This window comes from Oncorhynchus clarkii, chromosome 33 (genome assembly GCF_045791955.1).
Source record: "Oncorhynchus clarkii lewisi isolate Uvic-CL-2024 chromosome 33, UVic_Ocla_1.0, whole genome shotgun sequence".
Classification (NCBI taxonomy): domain Eukaryota; kingdom Metazoa; phylum Chordata; class Actinopteri; order Salmoniformes; family Salmonidae; genus Oncorhynchus; species Oncorhynchus clarkii.
Genome location: NC_092179.1, coordinates 15,190,591 through 15,216,454, shown reverse-complemented (window position 1 = coordinate 15,216,454; position 25,864 = coordinate 15,190,591). Strand labels below are relative to the sequence as shown.

The window sequence follows — 25,864 nt, the reverse complement described above, 5'->3', positions numbered from 1 at the left end:
ACAATGGGCAATACCATTGTTGTCTATTTGCTTTCAGCCTATAGGCTACGCACCATTTGATTTTCAACACCATGTTGTCAACACCTTTTAGGCTGTAACCCAGGAAAAGCTGAAGCTTGTAACGTTACATACAGTAGGTTATATTGAAAGTGCTGAGTATAGTATAACTTGTGTAAATAGTCAATGCCTTGACCCATGACAGTTAGATGCATGTCATCACATTTTATACGCAAAGAATACTTTCAGTGTTACACTGGCTTCGTTTGTTTTTTGCCAATTTTATGTTTTGCTGTAGCCTATCTGAACCGTTAAAATAAAAATGTATTATAGGCCTTGCGGTCCATAACAGGTGTCGCACATTGTAAGTTTGTCAAATGTGCATCTATGAAACTGATTGGCTACTGTGTACAATGTTAGCAATGAATGTAAGGTTGTTAGGCCAATAAGCTACAATTCACAGCGTATAGATGTCTGAACTAGGGTAACTGTAAGTGTGTAATAGTGATGATGAGGAATTGGTTCCTTAGACCACAGTAATACCTGGCACAGTATAATCTCAGTGTAGCACCCATTGGCTGTGACTGCCTCTCAAGGAAACAATATCATGGTGGAAATGGATCAGTTCAGAGTCAAATTTCTCTCTGAAACCATGCCACAAAGATACTAGGCAAGCAGACTGGCATAGGATACATCCCCCATTTAATATCATACCTTGTTAGTGTAGTTGGTAGAGGCCAACATAGAGAAGAATTGAGGTAACATATTCTGTCCAAATGTCCCTCTTTCCTATCCTATCGGCAGACCCACACTTTGAGAGGTGTGTGTGTGATTATGATGACACTCGTCCTCCGGTGCTTGTCTCATTGGAGCAGTGTCGTTTGACCTCTGACCCCTGTGGTGTTTTTCCAGTGGTGGTGTAGCATACATGTCTATCTGGAACATCCCTTAACTGTGCTTCTGGAGCCAACATGTCCCTGGGCTGAAACATGCACCCTCCCCTCCATCTACCCCCCCAGTACTGCATGTGTCCAGCGAGTGCTTTTTCATCCATCATAGGTGTGTCTATGTGTGTCAAATCTTAGTAGTTGTCAGTTAGTTCTTGGCCAGAGGTATGTGTGTACATGCACTCAGGTTAGACCTAGCAGTTCCCTGCAGGTAGAATGACCCAGATCAGGGGTATGTAGGCAGGTTGTTCTAACTGTGTGAAACCAATCCCTCAGGACAGGCTAATTATACTGACCCAAACCCTCATTTTTCTGTCCCAACTCTCTCTCTAGAGTGCTACAGTGTAACCCTGCTGATAACAGCATGCCAAGATAGCCGTGATATTGATCAGTCTCAGTGCTGGAAGGTGAAGTGCATGGAAGGATAACAGAGACAGAATCAGATTATATTCAGAAGTGATGGTGTACTGGTGCTCCATGAAGTTCCTCTGTCATGACTAAAAGGGCTCACACTCATCCTCTCAGGTCTGATTAGATATGATCATGTCGAATATTCATGGCAGTTGCTAAGAATATCGTGCTGTACAGTCTTTTGCCAGCCCCCTCTCTCTTTCGCTCTGTTTTTTAAAATGTCTCTCTTTTTGTCTCTCCCTTGTCTCTCTCTCTCTGTGTGTGTGTGTGTGTCAACTCCCCTCTCTCCTCCTTTGACAGCAGACTCTAAGGCGGTACCATCCTCTCTCTCCCTGTCTTTGGGAAGGTTCCTCTGTGAGTCTTCTTTTCACGGGACCCTCTGCCTACTATACCCACAGTGTCTCCCTGTCTGTCCGACAAATGTTCAATCCATATGTCTATCTGTCTGCCTTCACATGCAAATCAGCAGACCAAGTCTGAGGGAGAAGAGACGAGAGGAGATGGTCCAGCAGTGATGGAAAAAGTACCCAATTGTCATACTTGAGTAAAAGCAAAGATACCTTAATAGAAAATGACTCAAGTAAAAGTGAGTCACCTAGTAAAATACTACTAGATTAAAAGTCTGAAACTATTTTGTTTTAAATATACATAAGTATTAAAAGTAAAAGTACGAATAATTTAAAGGAATTGGGCTCCCGAGTGGCGCAGCAGTCTAAGGTACTGCATCTCAGTGCAAGAGGTGACACTACAGTCCCTGGTTTGAATCCAGGCTGAATCACAATTAACAGAGAAAGGCCCACAGTGGCAGTGCACATATTCACACTGCAGATGTGCTAAAGTACGCAGTATGCTCATGAAGTTCCTGTCTGCTATGGGAGGGGGGATATTTCACTGACAGGCTTACAGAAGATCATCCTAGGTTAGAACACACTGTTGCCATTGACAACAGAACCAGGCGCTTTCTCTATTTCTATCCATCCCAATTTGAGGTATCGCTCTCTCACTCACTCACGCACTATCATATCAGGCCTTAATCTTGTGTTATGTAACTGTGTCTTGAGAAAGCTCATTGATTAGGGACAAGAGTTACAGCACACACCGTGCCCCACAGCCAGAACTGTAGCTAGCACTGAAGACATAGCTAACACCGTACTGAGGCATGAACAAGTGCGTGTTTATATGTGTGTGTGGGCGAGAGAGCAAGATATACATATATTTTCCATGAATTTCTTCCTCTTTAGTCCTTGTGTGAATGTTCATGTGTGTGTCTCTCTGCCTGTGAGGCATGCACGTCCCTATTCCTACTAGTAGGATTATGTGTGGAGGAAGAGATGGACCGGGAAGGCAGGCCACCTCACACAGCCCTCTGCCTCTCCCCTCAGTCTGGTCAGCCAAGGGTTAAACTGTTTGCCTGGACGTGGGGAATGTGACATCAGATAATCATTAGGGGCAATCAGATGCTTTCCCTCAGTTCCTGATTCAAGAGAGGGAGGAGGAGGAGTGGAGGCTGATGAAGACCCCCTTTATCTGATGCCATGTGTCTTCAGGACATGGTGCTTTGTCAATGGGTGTATTTTGGGTCACGTAGCAATTATGTTATTTTTTTCGGGACAGTCTAATTGTAGGCTTGATAATGAGTGTAATTATCGCAGCCTGCTTGGGCCTCACTCCCACACAGACATATTAAAGAGTCTTAGAACTGAGGTAAAGGAATGTTCAGACAGCTATAGAACGAACCAGAGAACAGCATTCTGTAAGATGGAATACACAGAGGTGTTACTTCTATCATTGCTATTTTCCCAATATACATGACTAAGTATTGACAATACACCATTAAAGTGTGAAGGAGATCATTTGATGGGGGGGGCCATGCCTAAAACCTAATGACTTATTGGCTATATCCACCTACTGTGTGTGTGTGTGTGTGTGTGTGTGTGTGTGTGTGTGTGTGTGTGTGTGTGTGTGAGAGTGTGAGAGTGTGAGAGAGTGAGAGAGTGAGAGAGTGAGAGAGTGAGTGAGTGAGTGAGTGAGTGTGTGTGTGAGTGAGTGAGTGAGAGAGTGTGAGACAACTGTTGACCAGCCCTTTTTCCCAGGCCTGCTTTAGAACATGGGTGACTGAATCAGCACAACTAGCGAGGGGAGGCGGAGGGACAGACCACGTATGCACACATGCTGATTATGGAAGTTATGTCGGCCATGTAAGGAATGTAGAAGAGGGGTGGGCTTGTGTGTTTTGTATGGTGGGGATCATCTCGTTGTGTCTCTATTAATAGTTTGAAAGTGAAACTGAGGAAGTTGTGGTGGAGACGGCTCAACTGTAAAAGACATTCAGTGTAGTTGATTTGTGGTTTGATGTGCTGACTAGTCATGGTATTTTAGCACTGTGTCAGCGGTCTTCGCTGTTTGTGTCTGGTGTATTGCTCTGCCAACTAATAGACTGTACTTTCAAGGTGTGTTAGACACGTACACTTCCTTGGCTTGCTATGGCGACAGAGCCACAGCTTCCTTCCTGCTGTTCTATGGAGAGAGTTGAGGTCATACACAGAAATCAGCCATTTATATCAGCCTGCAATGTGTGTGTGTAGGCCAACAGTACAATACCAGTCTATTGTTATCTGGTTTGGATGTCATCTTATATGAATGGCTCTGGACAAGAGTTGATGTACGTGGGTACGTACGTGATGTACGTTGTTTTGGTGGAAATGGGACGCCTTCTGAGGGATATACTTTCTGTCCCCTGAAAAGAGTTTGGAGGGAGGCGTGGTGGGGTTTGAGGGGTTTCTGTAGACGAGCCCAATGCCCCCCTTTTGTTGTCTGAAGAGGGGCATTGTGGGAACTGGAGCAGCCCTTTTGGAAGGAGCCCAGGGTCTGATTAACACCACACCGGTACCATGCACAGACCGGCACTGTGTGTGTGCACTTACACATTCTGTCTTTGTCCCATCTTTTTTTTCTCTCTCTCCCCCTGAGGAAACTGTCCCATCATTTGTTGCCCTGTGGGGGTTGGGACATTGGCTTGTAATCTGGAGATTAGAGGGTGGCATTGTCCGAGCAGCAGCAGACCGACAGATTATTCTCACACACACACACACACACACACACGAACAGTAGCACTCGTACACTAAGCACACCACATACTGTACATACACACTTCAGATACTGTACTCATTATACACACTCATATAGGTAAATTCCCTGAAATAGACACACGCACAACAGCACAGACTGACTGTGTCTAATACAGAGTGATGGTGTCCCGTTAGTCTTTCCTGTCTGCCATGCTGAAATAGTCATGGATCCGTAATCTTCAACCAGCCTACACTATACACAGAGTAACATGAGTTCAGCTACGATAACAGGACAAACCCTACCTTGTTATGTAACTTCACATAGTGGGGCATGGCACACTGTTCTGACAGGTACGTAGTTTACATTCCTTCACAGTGCTGTACAGACCCTCATATCCCAACCCGCATAGCACACAGTGACAGCACAGGTACAGCAGAGTACGGAGTCTGTTGACTCTGGTTCACTAGTTCAGCTGACACTGTGGGGCTCTGGAGCTGTAGGAAGTCATGGGAACCTTGTTAGTTAGCAAACCGACAAGAGGCTGAAGAAATTGAATCTAGCCGAAGCTAAAGTTACATCACAAAAAGGGTTTGTTCTGTTCTAGCTGAACTGTGTGTGTGTGTGTGTGTGTGTGTGTGTGTGTCAGACGTTGTATCTTGGTGCCAATTTGTCTCAGGACTCTTTTGAAGGGTCTTGGGTAGAGGTTGACCGATTTATGATTTTTCAACGCCGATACCGATTATTGAAGGAACAGAAAAAGCCGATACCGATTAATCGGCTGATTTTAAAATAAATAAATAATTTAATTTAAAAAAAATAATATATTTTTTGTAATAATGAATGAACACTTATTTTAACTTAATATAATACATAAATAAAATCAATTTAGCCTCAAATAAATAATGAAACATGTTCAATTAGGTTTAAATAATGCAAAAACAAAGTGTTGGAGAAGAAAGTAAAAGTGCAATATGTGCCATGTAAAAAAGCTAACGTTTAAGTTCCTTGCTCAGAACATGAGAACATATGAAAGCTGGTGGTTCCTTTTAACATGAGACTTCAATATTTCAAGGTAAGAGGTTTTAGGTTGTAGTTAATATAGTATTTATAGGACTATTTCTCTCTATACCATTTGTATTTCATATACCTTTGACTATTGGATGTTCTTACTTTAGTATTGCCAGTGTAACAGTATAGCTTCTGTCCCTCTCCTCGCCCCTACCTGGGCTCGAACCAGAAACACAACAACAACAGCCACCCTTGAAGTATCGTTACCCATCGCTCCACAAAAACCGCGGCCCTTGCAGAGCAAGGGGAACAATTACTCCAAGTCTCAGAGCGAGTGACGTCACCGATTTGAAACGCTATTAGCGCGCACCCCGCTAACTAGCTAGCCATTTCACATTGGTTACACCAGCCTAATCTCGGGAGTTGATAGGCCTGAAGTCATAAACAGCTTAATGCTTGAAGCATTGCGAAGAGCTGCTGGCAAAATGCACGAAAGTGCTGTTTGAATGAATGCGTACGAGCCTGCTGCTGCCTACCATCGCTCAGTCAGACTGCTCTACCAAATATCAAATCATAGACTTAATTATAACATAATAACACACAGAAATACAAGCCTTTGGTCATTAATATGGTCGAATCCGGAAAAGTATCATTTTGAAAACAAAACGTTTATTCTTTCAGTGAAATACGGAACCGTTCCGTATTTTATCTAAAGGGTGGCATCCCTAAGTCTAAATATTGCTGTTACATTGTACAACCTTCAATGTTATGTCATAATTATGTACAATTCTGGCAAATTAATTACGGTCTTTGTTAGGAATAAATGGACTTCACGCAGTTCGCAACGAGCCAGGCGGCCCAAACTGCTGCATATACCCTGACTCTGTTGCATTGAACGCAATAGAAGTGACACAATTTCCCTAATTGTAAGAAATTCATGTTAGCAGGCCATATTAGCTAAATATGCAGGTTTAAAAATATATACAGTGGGGAGAACAAGTATTTGATACACTGCCGATATTGCAGGTTTTCCTACTTACAAAGCATGTAGAGGTCTTTAATTTTTATCATAGGTACACTTCAACTGTGAAGTGTACCTATGATAAACTGTGATTTTTAAGTAATTAATTTGCATTTTATTGCATGACATAAGTATTTGATACATTAGAAAAGCAGAACCTAATATTTGGTACAGAAACCTTTGTTTGCAAATACAGAGATCATACGTTTCCAGGTTTGCACACACTGCAGCAGGGATTTTGGCCCACTCCTCCATACAGACCTTCTCCAGATCCTTCAGGTTTCGGGGATGTCGCTGGGCAATACAGACTTTCAGCTCCCTCCAAAGATTTTCTATTGGGTTCAGGTCTGGAGACTGGTTAGGCCACTCCAGGACCTTGAGATGTTTATTACGGAGCCACTTCTTAGTTGCCCTGGCTGTGTGTTTCGGGTCATTGTCATGCTGGAAGACCCAGCCATGACCCATCTTCAATGCTCTTAATGAGGGAAGGAGGTTGTTGGCCAAGATCTCGCGATACATGGCCCCATCCATCCTCCCCTCAATACGGTGCAGTCGTCCTGTCCCCTTTGCAGAAAAGCATCCCCAAAGAATGATGTTTCCAGCTCCATGCTTCACGGTTGGGATGGTGTTCTTGGGGTTGTACTCATCCTTCTTCTTCCACGGTGAGTGGAGTTTAGACCAAAAAGCTCTATTTTTGTCTCATCAGACCACATGACCTTCTCCCATTCCTCCTCCTCTAGATGGTCATTGGCAAACTTCAGACGGGCCTGGACATGCGCTGGCTTGAGCAGGGGGACCTTGCGTGCGCTGCAGGATTTTAATCCATGACGGCGTAGTGTGTTACTAATGGTTTTCTTTGAGACTGTGGTCCCAGCTCTCTTCAGGTCATTGACCAGGTCCTGCCGTGTAGTTCTGGGCTGATCCCTCAACTTCCTCATGATCATTGATGCGCCACGAGGTGAGATCTTGCATGGAGCCCCAGACCGAGGGTGATTGACCGTCATCTTGAACTTCTTCCATTTTCTAATAATTGCGCCAACAGTTGTTGCCTTCTCACCAAGCTGCTTGCCTATTGTCCTGTAGCCCATCCCAGCCTTGTGCAGGTCTACAATTTTATCCCTGATGTCCTTACACAGCTTTCTGGTCTTGGCCATTGTGGAGAGGTTGGAGTCTGTTTGATTGAGTGTGTGGGCAGGTGTCTTTAATACAGGTAACGAGTTCAAACAGGTGCAGTTAATACAGGTAATGAGTGGAGAACAGGAGGGCTTCTTAAAGAAAAACTAACAGGTCTGTGAGAGCCGGAATTCTTACTGGTTGGTAGGTGATCAAATACTTATGTCATGCAAATTAATTACTTAAAAATCATACAATGTGATTTTCTGGATTTGTGTTTTAGATACCGTCTCTCACAGTTGAAGTGTACCTATGATAAAAATTACAGACCTCTACAAGCTTTGTAAGTAGGAAACACTGCCGATTTTGCAGGTTATCAAATACTTGTTCTCCCCACTGTACTTGTGCATTGATTTTAAAGAAAGGCATTGATATTTATGGTTAGGTTTGGTGCAACGACAGTGCTAAATCATCACCCGTTTGGCGAAGTAGGCTGAGATTCGATAAGAAATTAACAGGCACTACATCGATTATATGCAACGCAGGACAAGCTAGATAAACTAGTAATATCATCAACCATGTGTAGTTAACTAGTGATTTATGTGAAGATTGATTGTTTTTTTATAAGTTTAATGCTTACTAGCAACTTACCTTGGCTTCTTGCTGCCCTCGTGTAACAGGTAATCAGCCTGCCCCTTGGACTAGTAACCGGAATGTTGCATAAACAAATCCCCGAGCTGACAAGGTAAAAATCTGTCTTTCTGCCCCTGAACAAGGCAGTTAACCCACCGTTCCTAGGCCGTCATTTAAAATAAGAATTTGTTCTTAACTGACTTGCCTATTTAAATGAAGGTGTAAACTTTGTTTTGCCAAATCGGTGTCCAAAAATACCGATTTCCGGCTCTAATTAATCGGCCATTCCGATTAATCGGTCGACCTCTAGTCTTGGGTGGCAGGCTATGTGTGTGTTGAAGATGACACTTGTGCGCAGATAAATTATTAACATTGTGAATGCTTGGTCGTCCTGACTGCAAGTGGGGTTAAAGTGGTATTGGGAGGAGGTAGTGAGCTAATGGGAAACATGGCTGAGAGGCAGGCCATACTCATGAATGACTTCCTAGCCTAGTCTCATTTTCTAGCCATTCTGCCTTCACAGACAAATCAGAGGACATGGTGATAATGGAGAGAAAAGGAGACTAGCTGAAACTGTTGAGAGGCCTGAGCGGGAGGGTGGAATGTTTCTCTTCCTGACTTCCTAACCATCACTCAGGTGACGAGGAATGTCACACCTGGAGTGACCGGGACAAAGACAGGAAGCACCACTGGCTGGCCCAGTGGGAACAGAACAGAGACCGTGGGACGCAACAACCACCTGTGCTGGCCTGGGTGTCTCCGGGACGACCTCTAGGTGAACCTGGTGGGCACACCTGTTCTCTAGGGCTTTGTGGTTTAGAGTTGGGGCCTGGGGCAGGTCGTGAGAAAGGGGAGGATCAATAGGGAAAGGATAACAATGGGAAGAATACAGTGAAGTGATAAAGCATTGAAACATGCAAGGATGAAATAATTGATCTGCTCTTCATGTTGTTGGAAAACACTTCCAGATAACTTAGGCATTTCACTGCTAATGTTCATATCCGTCTTGCATGTGTTTGTGTGGGACATGTGTCCCTCCTATCTCTGTCCTGTGGAATGTGAACTATTCCAGCTGTTCCTTGCAAAGAGGAAGCCCGTGTTTTGGGACACACTCGCACGTTGTGCCCCTCTGGCTGGCTGTCCTGAGTCGTCCGGAAGCAGCTCGTTAGACCTTGTTAGTGTGGTATGGCTTTAAAGGAGAAGAATAAGTAAATAGCAAGATGTGTAACTGTAAGGCTGAGAGGGCTGGTGGGAGGAAGGTGCTACAGGAAGAGAGGATGGATGGGCTGACAGTTATTGACTTGGCTGTCAGACTACAAGGGGTTCAATAACCGCACCGGTGTGGCCTTCTGCTCGTCGCACACACAGAGGGAGACGACGAAGCACAGAGTATTTTATCTTCTCAAATGGTCGTCATGTGAGACTGAGACATTGCTAAAGCTGGTTAAACGGTAGCGGTCTAGGCAACCCCAAAGGGTTGTATGTAGCTGGCTGTGAGCATGTGTGTTTAGGGGTGAGGTCTGGGTCCTGTTGGACTCTGTGCCGTTCATCTCTCCATTTGACACAGGGATAATGTATAGCCTAGTCTGTGCTTATCCTCTTATCTCCCCCACACACACAGTGCTTTTTCTCCCTTTCCAACCCCCCCTTGCTGCACACAGATGACACTATAGTGTCTGGGAACCAATTCGAACCGTGTCTGTGCGTCTGTGTGTCACGCCACTCACTATGGGGCTCTGATCACTTATTTTCCTGCTTTAATCTGTGGGTTGTTTGTATTTTTGATCGGACAGACTCACTTTTCTGATAGCTACTTCATTGAGGAAAAATCTATGACTGAGAGATGTTTGTCCCACCTAGCTACTGTATCTTAAGATGAATGCACCAACTGTAAGTCACCCTGAAATATGAGCGTCTGTTAAATAACTAAAATGTAAATGTGAAGAGAGAGAGAGAGCGGGAAGGAGCACGTGCCTGTGTGGTGTTTATGCTTGTCTGTATAATGGCATGCCTGTCCTCTGTAGAATACACTGTATTCAGCTGTGAGTCTGCAGTACCCAGTCCTAAAAATAACCCCCCTTACTGCCCCTCTCCTCCCTCCCCCTTTCACCCCCTTTCACCCATTCTCTGCCCTCTATTCTGTTCCACTTCTCTCCTTCTCTACATGATCTGATTGTTCCTCTTCTCCTCTTTCTCTCTCTCTGCCCTCCTTCTGTTCCATTTCTCTCCTTCTCGACAGGATCTGATCGCTCCTCTTCTTTCTTGCTCTGTCCCACTCTCTTGGCATCCTCTCTCCACTCTCACACTGAAGGAGATTTTACAGCATTTGGGACATAGTTATTTCTGTCTCTGTTTGCGCAAGGGCCTCTAATGTACACACACACTCTTACTCACTCACTCACACACACACACTCACACACATGTCCATTAACCGTTAGCTCTGTTATTTCAGCTCATCCCTCCAGGGTCAGTCACGCTGAAACTCCTTTTAGCTCCTTACACTGAGAGGTGTGTGCGTGAGCTGGCGTGACTGGCTCAGTTCCAGTCAACCAGTGTGATGGATGTCGAGCAGCAGCGTTTTGTGCTAACACATCCCATTACATCACTGTGAACGGTTGCCCCCTGGCTGCACTGGTTTATGGTCATTGGCAGCAGAAGTCATTACCTCTCAGCCGGTTGGCTCGTGTGGGTTTTGGGAGGTCAGGCGTCCCCAGGTTGTCATAGTGATATGCCCGACCTCTCACCCCTGAGCTGCAGGTCAAAAGATCAGAGGGGAAGCAGCGTTATTTCTCTAATGGCTGTGTTCCGTTATTTATGTTGCTATCTCATCTTTGTTTTTGGGGGAGGTTGTTTGGTAGGCTAGCTGAGATAAGGCTACGTTTGGTTAAGGGGATGGTTTGTGTGTGTAGGATAAGGTTTGGGTTCATGGTGTGGAGGGGGAGTGATGAGGGAGGGGATTTGATGAATGCCTCGGCCTAACCGGGTTAGCGTTGATTGTATTTGATTTGGAACTGAGCTGCCTCCAGAGGGGTGTACTATAAAGCACTATCAATGAGTTAGCCAGCGAAGTGACAAATTAAGCACGTGGTGTAATGAGTAGGATTCTGTGTGTTCACATGCAAAAGTGATTGCTTTTGATAAAAACACTATCTGCTTCCACAATGAAAACTACTTAGAAAATTCTGACATTTTATGTAAAATACAGTTGAAGTTGGAAGTTTTATATACACCTCTTAGCCAAATACATTTAAACTCAGTTTTCACAATTTCTGACATTTAATCCTAGTAAAAATTCCCTGCCTTAGGTCAGTTCGGATCACCACTTTCTTTTAAGAATGTGAATGTCAGAATAATAGTAGAGAGAATGATTTATTTCAGCTTTTATTTATTTCATCACATTCCCAGTGGGTCAGAAGTTTACATGCACTTAATTAGTATTTGGTAGCATTGCCTTTAAATTGTTTAACTTGGGTCAAACGTTTCGGGTAGCCTTCCACAAGCTTCCCACAATAAGTTGGGTGAATTTTGACCCATTCCTCCGACAGAGCTGGTGTAACTGAGTCAGGTTTGTAGGCCTCCTTGCTCGCACACACATTCTCAGTTCTGCCCACAAATTTTCAATAGGATTGAGGTCAGGGCTTTGTGATGGCCACTCCAATACCATTTTGCCACAACTTTGGAAGTATGCTTGGAGTCATTGTCCATTTGGAAGACCCATTTGCGACCAAGCTTCAACTTCCTGACTGATGTCTTGAGATGTTCCTTCAATATATCCACATCATTTTGTTGACAGCATGACTGAGCAGCGCAGATTACTGATTGATTTGAAAAAGGCCCTTCTCCCTCACTTTTTCCCCCGTTCACGTCACGGGCCATAGCCCGGTGCACCGCGGTTCAGCTTAATGGAACTCCCTCAGGGTCCAGTAAGGGGGTGTAATGCTGTGTTTGGGTGAGTGCTCGGAAGTATCTTGTAGTCTGCATGTCTATAACCCCATTCATTTGACGACCGTGGTGGTTTTGGTTAGTAAGGCACACCTGCAAGATGAGGAACCCCTCTGGCACTGGTGTGTGTGCACGTACTGGTGTGTTTGTGTGGTGGCCTACAGGAGTCTGTGACTGTCTGTGATCTTTATATCATAGGGGTGATGTCAGCTAGCCCAGGGTTAAGCCTGTAACTGTAGCCCGTCACTCACCTCCATGTACACAGCAGACTGATAGAACAGGTAGGACTGGGGGATATGGCCTAAAAATCAAATCTCCAATTTTAAATTATTTTTTTCATCTGAATAAGCTTTGCTGCACAATTAAAGGGCAATAGACTACATTTCAAACAGTCAGCAATAATCTAATGAATTCAGGGCTTGTAAAATTACTCCTAGGCTAAATATAAGCCTTACACAACCAGAAGACCCTCTAATTATTACATTATTTTATCAAAATAGTTTAACCTGCTTTAAAAATATGTATATTATTCCCTGATCGGGCTTTCAAGTCTGTCAATAAAAATGCCTTTTTGTTAAAATTGTAACCAGAACCATGCTCAATGCAGATCCACCAATAATGACCAACTTCTGGTAGCAGGCATTATAGAAAATGAACACGGGTCTCAAACAATCTCTCAAGCACAAGCCCACTCGCTAATGAGTAGCCAGCTAATCTTTTCTATTTCAAGTCTAGTCCAACTTGGCTCTATTTGCTTGCTAGCAAGGTAGAACAGTTGAACTGCTCTGAATAGACTCGAAACGCTCATCAAAACAAGAAAAAAATGCATTCTTGTGATACAGGCATTTGGAACATCACGCTAAAACTCAAAATTGTTATTGATTTGATACATCCCCCAGCCCTATGGACAGGTACTAGGTGTTTGCCTCGGGGGTGTAGTTGAATAGCTTATCACGGTGTTAACAGTATTAGCCTCGGTTCTTTGGAAGGAAGGGTCGTTGACATGTATTTGACATTTTGTATCTAAAAGTAGGATTGAGAACGAATTCATCAAAGTTGGCATATTTATTTCATTTTGGCCTTACCCAGTCCTCCTTTAAGACTAGGTGCTGCAAAGCAAAAGTTGATGTCATATGAAGCTTTACCACTTGCTCTGAAATATGAATAGAGTTTCTATTTCACACACATGTACATTTCATTTATGAATATGGAAAATTATAAACAGAAATATTGAAAATTATTATTTTAGATTTGGCATTTTTTCTTGTATATTGTTAAACATAATATACTCTACTGGCATATCAATGTTTCAGCGTTGGATCTCTGCTAGTTTTAAAGTTATGGCCTGTTTTTATAGAGAGATTGGCACAGTAGGCAATGTAACCAATCACGGCACTCCTTTTATTGGTGTCATTACACATCCTGCAAATCACCACCCGAGGGGGACCATTTTGAATCCATTTTCACATTCACTCTGTTGGTAATGCTGACAAATTGGATCATAACAAAAGTAGCAGGGATCCCACTCTGGAACTTTTGATTTGCCCGTAAAGTATATTACGTTCAACAATAAATTCGTACTTTTCTATATTCATGTTTAGATTTTTTTTGTAAGCAAAATGAATGTAAAAACGTGTTTATTGAAATCAATATACTACTCATATTACAGAGCAAGCGGTAAAGCTTCATATGACACCAATTGTTGCTTTGAAGTGCCTACAGATGAAACGGTATGGAGTCCTAAAGGAGGCCAACTTTGATGAATTATTTCTCAGTTATGCTTTCAGATGCATATGTCAAGAAAACTTCCTCCAAAGAACCCTTCTATGGATTACATTTCGTGAACATTTCAAAATCATGTTTTTTTTTTGGGGGGGGGGTTCCTGGTTTCGTATTGAATTACAGTACAGCTCGGTCTCTGTTCTTTCTCTGTACTTTCCTCAGCTAACAGTACATGCCTGGAGTTACCCTGGTGATGTCATGCCTCTTACACAAACACAAAGACGCCATTCTGTTCTTCTCACTCCAAATATGCTCACTTTCTCTTTTCCTCCCTCTTTTTATCCTTTGCTTGCTCGCTCTCGCCTTCACACTCTCGCGTGCACATCGACACCCACATATTCACATACGTCTTTTCTCATTCCATTTATTTGTATTTTTTTCCATTTTCAATTGGATATTAATTTGACCATATCATATTTCCTAGTTACTTGACAAAGAGTGGGAGTGAGACTGGAGGAGAAAGAGCAACCAGCCAGATAGAGTTCTGGGATAGTCTAGACCTCCTAATCTTTTGGAAGCAGAATATAGACTCTGGGGCCTTGGTCACCATGGTGACGAGAAGAGTTCAGGGTCTAGAGAGGGACAAAAGTTGCTGTTCTCTTTTACAATTTCAAGGCAGATTTCCCTAAATGGGGGTGGAACTACTGTATCTTACTTTAGGGACATGCCTTCAAGGGAGCTGTCTTAGTTGTCAAATTTGAAGGAATTGACTTTGATGTGAGTGTGTGTATTAGTCTTAATTAGGCCTTGTCGTCTGCCGTCTCTCCCCCGCCTGCCCTTTGAAGTCTCCTCCTCTTCGCTGAGCTCTAGCTTACCCATGATGCACTGGGGGACCCCCAGAAGGACAGGCTAAGGGGAACGAGGGAAGATCTGAGGCAGTGCCTGGTTTGGGTTTGGTATGTGGGTCAGGATTTCACAGAAGAATGTATAGGCTGTGTGTGTGCCTGCTTGCGCTTGTATGTTTTTTTGTTGTTGAAGGGATGCTGATTACAGAGAGAGAGAGGGGGAGAGACGAGGGGGATACCGGGACAGAGCCTTCAGCCAGTGTGTTGGATTGTGTTTGATGGGGAATTCTCTGTGCTTTCTCTTTCACATCATTTAGATATGCCAGCCCTGTCAAATGAGCTCTCTTTGTTTTGCTGTGGCCCAGAGATAATACCTGTCTCTGTTACATCCCTCTGTACTCTATCTGAGAGAGTGCTTATCTCGCTGCACAGGGGCAGCAGGTAGCCTAGTGGTCAGAGTGTTGGGCCAATAGTTGAAAGGTTGCTAGATCGAATCTCTGAGCTGACAAGGAAAAAATCTGTTGTTCTGCCCCTGAACAAGGCAGTTACCCCACTGTTCCGAGGCCATCATTGTAAATAAGAATTTGTTCTTAACTGACTTGCCTAGTGAAGTAAAGGTTCAATTAAAACAATGTATCATACTTTAATCAAAATTGCAATATCCATATCTCGAGGCTGATAAATTTAGTAAAACATCATGAATGTAACATGTTATAAGGATCCCCTGAAACTCTGACCAACACTTTGGTTCCTACCCTGTCACAACTTCTACAGGTTTTTTTCATTAGTTGTCATGCTAAACAACACCAACCATAGAGTTGGAATACTCATTTTATTTATATGATTCCAACAGTTCACCCAAGTGTTTTGATCTAAATCGCAAGTAAAATCACATTTGCAATATTTGGTTAAAAATAATTCACAATTAGATTATTTGCCCATATCTTGCAGCCCTACCTGTACACCAGGCTTCCCCAGCTGGTGGCCCGTGGGTGATTTTATTTGGCTCCCCAAGTTTTCTGAGCAAAAATAAAAAGCTAGATATTTTATTTATTTATTGTTGGCTATAAAAGACTGTACAAAACCACCAGCAAATCAGGTCCAAGTGATTTTTAATTTTGGAAATCTGTTCTGAACTATTACCATGCTAAATATATTTATTTATTTATTTTGTACACACACTGAGTGAACAAAACACCTCCTCTTTCCATGACACCGACCAGGTGAATCCAGGTGAAAGCTATACGATCCCTTATTGATGTCACTTGTTAAATCCACTTCAGTCAGTGTCGATGAAGGGAAGGAGACGGGTTAAAGAAGGATTTTTAAGCATTGAGACGTGGTTTTGTATGTGTGCCATTCAGAGGGAGAATGGGCAAGACAAAAGATTTACAGTAAGTGCCTTTGAACAGGGTATGGTAGTAGGTGCCAGGCTTTCTGTCAAGAACTGCAACGTGCAACTCAATATTAGGGAAGTGTTCTTAATGTTTTGTACACTCAGTGTATGTGATCTTATACAATGTGAGCAAGGTTTTAAATTATTTATGTTTTAGTCAATTTGCAGTCTACAAATTATTTGAAATTATGTTCCAGCCCCCTGACCATCTGCTCAAGAAAATAATGTCCTGCGGCTGAATCTAGTTGATGATCCCTGTGTGTGTGTGTGTGTGTGTGTGTGTGTGTGTGTGTGTGTGTGTGTGTGTGTGTGTGTGTGTGTGTGTGTGTGTGTGTGTGTGTGTGTGTGTGCGCGCGCGCAAAAAACCACTAGAGAGATGGTGAGTTAGAGAATGAGAGAGAGGTTGAGTTTTCTCCTTGTGCTGCTGATACAGGATTATGGACCCTGTCCAATGGGAACAGCTAATCTAGTAACTCTATATCTACACTGCAGGGTGGCAGAGAGGGATCTGCTCTAGTTAGCGGAGATGGGATCAGCAGTGTGTGTTTTTTTTCTTGTTGGATAGAAGACTGCCCAACACACACACATTGGAGGACAGCTGTGGCTTCCTTGGCCCTCAGTTCTTCTCATATTTCCTTGCCAGCTCATTCAGCAGGTAAAGAATGTGTGTGTCACTCCCCACAGCAGCAAACACAACCTTTGTCTCAGCAACCCAATCATCCACAGCCTGCCCACTTTCCTAGCCTGTCTGCCCAAGGACAGTGATGCTCTGAGGGGCAGACACAGGCATAATCAGTCCCAGCCACATGACCAGGCCTGTGTCCTGCACTCTGCCCATTGGCAAAAGGAAGGAGTTGTTGGGATGATAACGAACATGCCAGTAACATCAGTATCATTGCCTTATTGGCATTACCGCACTCACTATTGTGTGTGTGTTTATTTTATTTCACCTTTATTTAACCAGGTAGGCTAGTTGAGAACAAGTTCTCATTTGCAACTGCGACCTGGTCAAGATAAAGCATAGCAATTCGACACATACAACAACACAGAGTTACACATGGAATAAACAAAAGATACAGTCAATAATACAGTAGAACAAAAGAAAACAAAAAGTCTATATACAGTGAGGTAGGATAAGGGAGTTAAGGAAATAAATAGGCCATGGTGGCGACGTAATTACAATATAGCAATTAAACACTGGAATGGTAGATGTGCAGAAGATGAATGTGCAAGTAGAGATACTGGGGTGCAAAGAAGCAAGATAAATAAATAAATACTGTATGGGGTTGAGGTAGGTAGATAGATGGGCTATGTACAGGTGCAGTGATCTGTGAGCTGCTCTGACAGCTGGTGCTTAAAGCTAGTCTCCAGCTTCAGGGATTTTTGCAGTTCGTTCCAGTCATTGGCAGCAGAGAACTGGAAGGAAAGACAACCAAAGGAGGAATTGGCTTTGGGGGTGACCAGTGAGAGATACCTGCTGGAGTGCGTGCTACGAGTGGATGCTGCTATGGTGACCAGTGAGCTGAGATAAGGCGGGGCTTTACCTAGCAGAGACTTGTAGATAACCTGTAGCCAGTGGGTTTGGCGAGGAGTATGAAGCGAGGGCCAATAAACGAGAGCGTACAGGTCGCAATGGTGGGTAGTGTATGGGGTTTGGGTGACAAAACGGATGGCACTGTGATAGACTGCATCCAGTTTGTTGAGTAGAGTGTTGGAGGCTATTTTATAGATGACATCACCGAAGTCGAGGATCGGTAGGATGGTCAGTTTTACGAGGGTATGTTTGGCAGCATGAGTGAAAGATGCTTTGTTGCGATATAGGAAGCCAATTCTAGATTTAATTTTGGATTGGAGATGCTTAATAAGAGTCTGGAAGGAGAGTTTACAGTCTAACCAGACACCTAGGTATTTGTAGTTGTCCACGTATTCTAGGTCAGAGCCCTCCAGAGTAGTGTTGCTGGACAGGCGAGCAGGTGCGGGCAGTGATCGGTTGAATAGCATGCATTTAGTTTTCCCTGCGTTTAAGAGCAGTTGGAGGCCACGGAAGGAGAGTTGTATGGCATTGAAGCTCGTCTGGAGGTTAGTTAACACAGTGTCCAAAGAGGGGCCAGAAGTATACAGAATGGTATCGTCTGCGTAGAGGTGTACCAGAGAATCACCAGCAGCAAGAGCAACATCATTGATGTATACAGAGAAGAGAGTCGGCCCGAGGGTTGAACCCTGTGGCACCCCCATAGAGACAGCCAGAGGTCAGGACAACAGGCCCTCCGATTGGACACACTGGACTCTATCAGAGAAGTAGTTGGTAAACCAGGCGAGGCAATCATTTGAGAAACCAAGGCTGTCAAGTCTGCCAATAAGAATGTGGTGATTGACAGAGTCGAAAGCCTTGGCCAGGTCGATGAATACGGCTGCACAGTAATGTCTCTTATCGATGGCGGTTATGATGTCGTTTAGAACCTTGAGCGTGGCTGAGGTGCACCCATGACCAGCTCTGAAACCAGATTGCATAGCGGAGAAGGTACGGTGGGATTCGAAATGGTCAGTAATCTGTTTGTGAACTAGGCTTTCGAAGACCTTAGAAAGACAGGGTAGGATAGATATAGGTCTGTAGCAGTTTGGGTCTAGAGTGTCACCCACTTTGAAGAGGGGGATGACCACGGCAGCTTTCCAATCTTTGGGAATCTCAGACGATATGAGAGGTTTAACAGGCTAGTAATAGGAGTTGCAACAATTTAGTCAGGTTGTCTAGCCCGGGGTATTTGTAGGGGTCCAGATTTTGCAGCTCTTTCAGAACATCAGCTATCTGGATTTGGGTAAAGGAGAAATGGTGGGGGCTTTGGCTGGTTGCTGTGGAGGGTGCCGGGCAGTTGACCGGGGTAGGGGTAGCCAGGTGGAAAACATGGCCAGCCGTAGAGAAATACTTATTGAAATTCTCAAGTATAGTGGATTTATCGGTGGTGACAGTGTTTCCTAGCCTCAGAGCAGTGGGCAGCTGGGAGGAGGTGCTCTTATTCTCCATGGACTTTACAGTGTCCCAGAACTTTTTTGAGTTTGTACTACAGGATGCAAATTTCTGTTTGAAAAAGCTTGCCTTCGCTTTACTAACTGCCTGTGTATATTTCTTCCTAACTTCCCTGAAAAGTTACATATCACGGGGGCTGTTCGTTGCTAATGCAAAACGCCACAGGATGTTTTTGTGCTGGTCAAGGGCAGACAGGTCTGGAGTGAACCAAGGACTATATCTATTCCTAGTTCTAAATTATTTGAATGGGGCATGCTTATTTAAGATGGTGAGGAAGGCACTTTTAAAGAAGTGTGTGTGTGGGGACCACGAGTGTGGCTGATAAGATAAATGGAGAATGTTCTGTTGGAAAATCATATTAGTGAACTCAGAACACACTCTTCCCCATCCTGCTCTCTCTTTTTTTCTCTCTCTCCTGCTCTCTCTGTTTTTACCTCCATCTCAATTGAATTTAAGGGCTGGTAAGGGAAACATATGTTTTCATTGCCAAAGCAAGTGAAATAGATAATAAACAATACAAATGAACAGTGAACATTACACTCACAAAAGTTCCAAAAGAGTAAAGACATTTCAAATGTCATATTATGTGCAAATAGTTCAAGTACAAAAGGATAAATAAACATAAATATGGGTTGTATTTACAATGGTGTTTGTTCTTCACTGGTTGCTCTTTTCTTGTGGCAACAGGTCACACATCTTGCTGTTGTATTTCACCCATTAGATATGGGAGTCTGTGTAATCTGAGAGAAGTATGTCTCTAATATGGTCATACATTTGGCAGGTTAGGAAGTGCAGCTCAGTTACCACCTCATTTTGTGGGCAGTGTGCACATAGCCTGTCTTCTCTTAAGAGCCAGGTCGGCCTACGGTGGCCTTTCTCAATAGCAAGGCTATGCTCACTGAGTCCTTAAGTTTGGGTAAGTCACAGTGGTCAGGTATTCTGCCACTGTACTCTCAGTTTAGGGCCAAGTAGCATTCTAGTTTGCTCAGCTTTTTTGTTAATTCTTTCCCCCTTCTCTCTCTCTCCCCCTCCTAATCACTCTGTTTTACCTCTCTCTCTCTCTCTCTCCCTCCTGCTCTCTCTGTTTTTATCTCACTCTCGTATTTTCCTTTTTTCTCTCACTCCATCTCCCCTGACTCTCTTTAGAGCAGGTTGGTTGTGCTTAAACAAATGAAGACACCTACAGACACATTCTCACACACACACACGTTTGTTTTACTATCCTTGTGAAGACCACCAAACGGTTGATTCCCATCCAAAATCCTATTTTCCCTAACCTTAACTCTACACCTAATCCTTAACCCCTAACGTAACCCTAATTGTAAACCTAACCCTTAAGCCTAAAATAAGCTTTTTCCTTATGGGGGATAGGTGGAATGTCCCCACTTGTCTTCAGGTCCCCACAACGATAGTAAAACTAAAAACACACACACGCATGATCACACACACTCCCCTCCTTCATTAACTATGTTTGTTTTAATGAGATCAACTCCAGCCGAGATGAGAAGAGAACCAGGTCATACCCGTGCAACACACACACGCGCACACACACACGCTTAAACCTGACATCAAAGCGTCCCTGCCTTCACCCTGCCTGGTACATGGTGGGTGTTAGGGCATGTGAAGGGTGGGGAGACTAATCCCCTAACACACACAGTGTTTCATAGATTTTCATTGGTAGATTAGTGGTTGACTGGCGAGGGGGGATGTGCTGCTGTATGTGTTTTATATGTGTTGGCCTGGGGCATATTTGAGGGCACAGATAGAAATGTCATGTATAGAGCTGATGTGATTCCTCACTCTTCATTACAGAGAGGCATGTCTGTTCTACACTATATATTTGTATCTGATCGTTCTTTGACGTTGTGCCCTATTGACCGGCACCTCCAAGCCTGGAGGTAATTCGAGTTTACAGGATTAGGCTGGACGTACTGAGTGTATGTGCACTGGAGAGCGTGTGTGTGGGTTTGTGTGTGTGTGTGTTAGGATCGGGGTTGGGTACACTGCAGCCACAGATCCAGACAGTCATTGATTTGAATGATTCCTGCAATGCACACACATGCCATCAGGAATGACATTTTAAGGATGGCGTGTGCGTGCGTGTGTGTGTGTGTGCGTTTAGACAGACAGATGGTGTCTCAAGTCTACAGTCGTGGCCAAAAGTTTTGAGAATGACACATATTAATTTCCACAAAGTTTGCTGCTTCAGTGTCTTTAGATATTTTTGTCAGATGTGACTATGGAATACTGAAGTATAATTACAAGCATTTCATACGTGTCGAATGCTTTTATTGACAATTACATGAAGTTTATGCAAAGAGCCAATATTTGCGGCTTGGACGCTTCTTTTTCAAGACCTCTGCAATCCGCCCTGGCATGCTGTCATGCATGGCAGCCCATTCTTGCATAATAAATGCTTGGAGTTTCTCAGAATTTGTGGGTTTTTGTTTGTCCACCCGCCTTTTGAGGATTGACCACAAGTTCTCAATGGGATTAACGTCTGGGGAGTTTCCTGGCCATGGACCCAAAATATCGATGTTTTGTTCCCCGAGCCATTTAGTTATTACTTTTGCCTTATGGCAAGGCATTGTTTGTCACCAAACTGTTCCTGGATGGTTGGGAGAAGTTGCTCTCAGAGGATGTGTTGGTACCATTCTTTATTAATGGCTGTGTTCTTAGGCAAAATTGTGAGTGAGCCCACTCCCTTGGCTGAGAAGCAACCCCACACATGAATGGTCTGATGGTAGCGCTCACCTTGTCTTCTCCGGACAAGCTTTTTTCCGGGTGCCCCAAACAATCGGAAAGAGGATTCATCAGAGAAAATGACTTTACCCCAGTCCTCAGCAGTCCAATCCCTGTACCTTTTGCAGAATATCAGTCTGTCCCTGATGTTTTTCCTGGAGAGAAGTGGCTTCTTTGCTGCCCTTCTTGACACCAGGCCTTCCTCTTTTTCCAAAAGTCTTTGCCTCACTGTGCATGCAGTTGCACTCAAACCTGCCTGCTGCCATTCCTGAGCAAGCTCTGTACTGGTGGTGCCCCGATCCCGCAGCTGAATCAACTTTAGGAGACAGTCCTGGCGCTTGCTGGACTTTCTTGGGCACCCTGAAGCCTTCACAACAATTGAACCGCTCTCCTTGGAGTTCTTGATGATCCTATAAATGGTTGATTTAGGTGCAATCTTACTGGCAGCAATAGCATTGCCTGTGAAGCTCTTTTTGTGCAAAGCAATGATGACTGCATGTGTATCCTTGCAGATAACCATGGTTGACAGAAAAAGAACAATGATTCCAAGCACCACCCTCCTTTTGAAGCTTCCAGTCTGTTATTCAAACTCAATCAGCATGACAGAGTGATCTCCAGCATTATCCTCGTCAACACTCACACCTGTGTTAATGAGAGAATCACTGACATGATGTCAGCTGGTCCTTTTGTTGCAGGGCTGAAATACAGTAGAAATGTGTTTTGGGGTTTCAGTTCATTTGCATGGCAAAGAGGGACTTTGCAATTAATTGCAATTAATCTGATCACTCTTCATAACATTCTGGGGTGTATGCAAATTGCCATTATACAAACTGAGGCAGCAGACTTTGTGAAAATTTATATTTGTGTCATTCTCAAAACTTTTGGACACGACTGTGTACTGTTGAGCTAATGATCTCAGAGGGAGTGAAAGAGAAATGTATACTACGTGACCTAAAGTATGTGGACACCTGCTCATCGAACATCTCATTCCAAAATCCTGGGCATTAATATGGAGTTGGTTCCCCCATTTGCTGCTGTCACAGCGTCCACTTCTGGGAAGGCTTTCCGCTAGATGTTGGAACATTACTGCTGGGACTTGCTTCCATTCAGCCATGAGCATTAGTGAGGGTGGGCATTGATGTTGGGCGATTAGGCCTGACTAACAGTCACTTCAGCACCTCGCCGGTCACGTTCTGTGAGCTTGTGTGGCCTACCACTTCGTGACTGAGCCGTTGTTGCTCCTAGACGTTTCCACTTCACAATAACAGCACTTACAGTTGACCAAGGCATCTCTAGCAAGGCATACATTTGACGAACGGACTTGTTGGAAAGGTGACATCCTATGACTGCCAATGTTTGTCTACGGAGATTGCATGGCTGTGTACTTGATTATATACACCTGTTAGCAACGGGTGTGGCTGAAATTGCAGAATCCACTAATTTGAAGCGGTGTCTACATACTTTTGTAAAAATAGTGGAGATGGGTGGAGAGATGGATAGTTAGATAATCTTGGTCCTCTTCTTGTGTCTCTGTCTGTCTGATGTGAGGTTAGTGCTGTGTTAGGATGTTTTCTTTATGTAGTGGCTAACTGTATCCCATGTGTGAGAGAGCGAGACACACACACACACACCGCAACCTTCACTGCTAGCTGGCAGTGTGTTATCACTGTGTCCAGTTTGGGATGGTGTGAGGGGGTTAAAAGGGTGGGTCCCGCTCGTCCGAGGGGTGTCACCGCGGCAACACAATGGGCAGGAAAACTGGCCTGGGGCAGAGAGAGCAAGGTGTTTCCTATGACCTGGCTTACTGCTGTGTCAGCATGCACACACATACTGATACACATAAACTCACACACTGATACCCAAACCATACACTGATACATACACACATACTGTATTGTACATTTATGTATATTTACCATACACACACAAATCAAACACTAACATATTCACACAACACATAATTAATTGGTACTTACACATATACAATGGATCCTACACGGATGGATGCACACAAAACACAGCCATACCATCGGACCAGGCAGGTATTTGTGGTGCTATGGAATGTGGCCAGTTCTCCAAGTCTGTGGCCTTTTCACCTCCCATCACACTCAGCCAACCAGCCTGCCTCGGCCAATCACTGCAGCCGCTGGACTAGGTCTGTCACTGCAGCCCACCAATCACACAACAAGACACAACCACATGATGACCACTGCTGTTACTTAGAGTGTGGCCAATCTGAGGACACTGATGGTTGTGTGTGTGTGTGTGTGTGTGTGTGTGTGTGTGTGTGTGTGTGTGTGTGTGTGTGTGTGTGTGTTTTAAGTGTGTGTATGACTGCTATTCCTATATGTAGCTGATACTGTGGATTTGAGGCTCATCTCTGTATTGCACCTCTTGTCATTTTAGCCACAGTAGATGGCCTTGATAAATTATGTATGAGTGTCTGCACGTGTGTGTGTGTGCTAATACATTTTGCTTGCAATTAAGGAAAGCAGTATCATGTTTGGATGTTAAATTCATGTTTAATTTGTGCTTTATGAAGGCCCTAGCTGAGTGCTGAGGGGAGGTGTGGTGACTGCAGTATTAATCTACTCATCATAAATATTAGATTAAAAGGAGGTGTAGTTTATTTATGAAGGGTGCTATTTTAGCCCACCCGTGTGTTCTCGGCCTCTACATACTCTTGCAGCTTAAGGTTTGGGCTTCTCACTGTCTTATGTGTGTTCATGTTTTGGTAGCATGTACAATATCAGTCCATACTGGAATAATAACATGGTCACTCCAACCCAGCTGTACCAATATCAAGATAAGGAAGCTAGCATGTTGCTATGTGAGCAACATTTGAGAGAGTTCTCAACTATATTATTCGTAGCTGTCTATTTACCACCACAGAACAAAGCTGGCACTAAGACCTCTCTCAAGGCCATAAGCAAAGAAGAAAATGCTCACCCAGAAGAGGCGCACCTGGTGGCCGGGGACTTTAATGCAGGCAAACTTAAATCAGTTTTACCAAATTTTTACCAGCATGTCACATGTGCAACCAGAGAAGAAAACAATCCTAGACCAACTTTACACCACACATAGAGATGCAGCAGTGTACAAAAGGGAGGGGGGTGTCAATGTAAATTGTCCAGTGGCGATTTTATTAATTGTTCAGCAGTCTTATGGCTTGGGGGTAGAAGCTGTTGAGGAGCCTTTTGTCCTCGACTTGGTGCTCTGGTACCGCTTGCCGTGCGGGAGCAGTGAAAGCAGTCTATAACTTGGGTGACTGGAGTCTCTGACAATTTAATGGGCTTTCCTCTGACACCGCATATTATATAGGTCCTGGATGGCAGGAAGCTTGGCCCCAGTGATGTACTGGGCCGTTCGCACTACCCTCTGTAGCACCTTACGGTCAGATGCCAAGGAGTTAGCATACCTGGCGGTGATTCAACCGATCAGGATGCTCTTGATGGTGCAGCTGTATAACTTTTTGAGGATCTGAGGACCCATGCCAAATCTTTTCAGCCTCCTGAGGGGGAAAAGGTTTTGTCGTGCCCTCTTCACGACTGTCTTTGTATGTTTAGACAATGATAGTTCGTTGGGGATATGGACACCAAGGAACTTGAAATTCTCAACCCGCTCCACATCAGCCCCGTCAATGTTAATGGGGGCCTGTTCGGCTCGCCTTTTCCTGTAGTCCACGATCAGCTCCTTTGTCTTGCTCACATTGAGGGAGAGGTTGTTGTCCTGGCACCACACTGACAGTTCTCAGTACTACCTCCCTATAGGCCGTCCGTCTCATTGTTGTCTGTGATCAGCCTACCACTGTTGTGTCGTCAGCAAACTTAATGATGGTGTTGACTGCGTGCCAAACACGACTCCATGGGTGAACAGGGAATACAGGAGTGGACTAAGTACAAGACACTTCATGGCTACCGATGTGAGTGCCACGGGGCTGTAATCATTTAGGGAGGTCCGCGCATGCTTTGAGTACACGTCCTGGTAATCCGT

General features: G+C 44.1%; 1 protein-coding gene across 1 annotated transcript in view; it reads left to right on the top strand.

The window, feature by feature from the left end:
- The window catches only part of LOC139392524 (cyclin-dependent kinase 17), a 42,586-nt gene that overhangs the window by 605 nt on the left and 16,117 nt on the right, over positions 1-25,864 (top strand). The gene's annotated exons all lie outside the window — the stretch shown is intronic.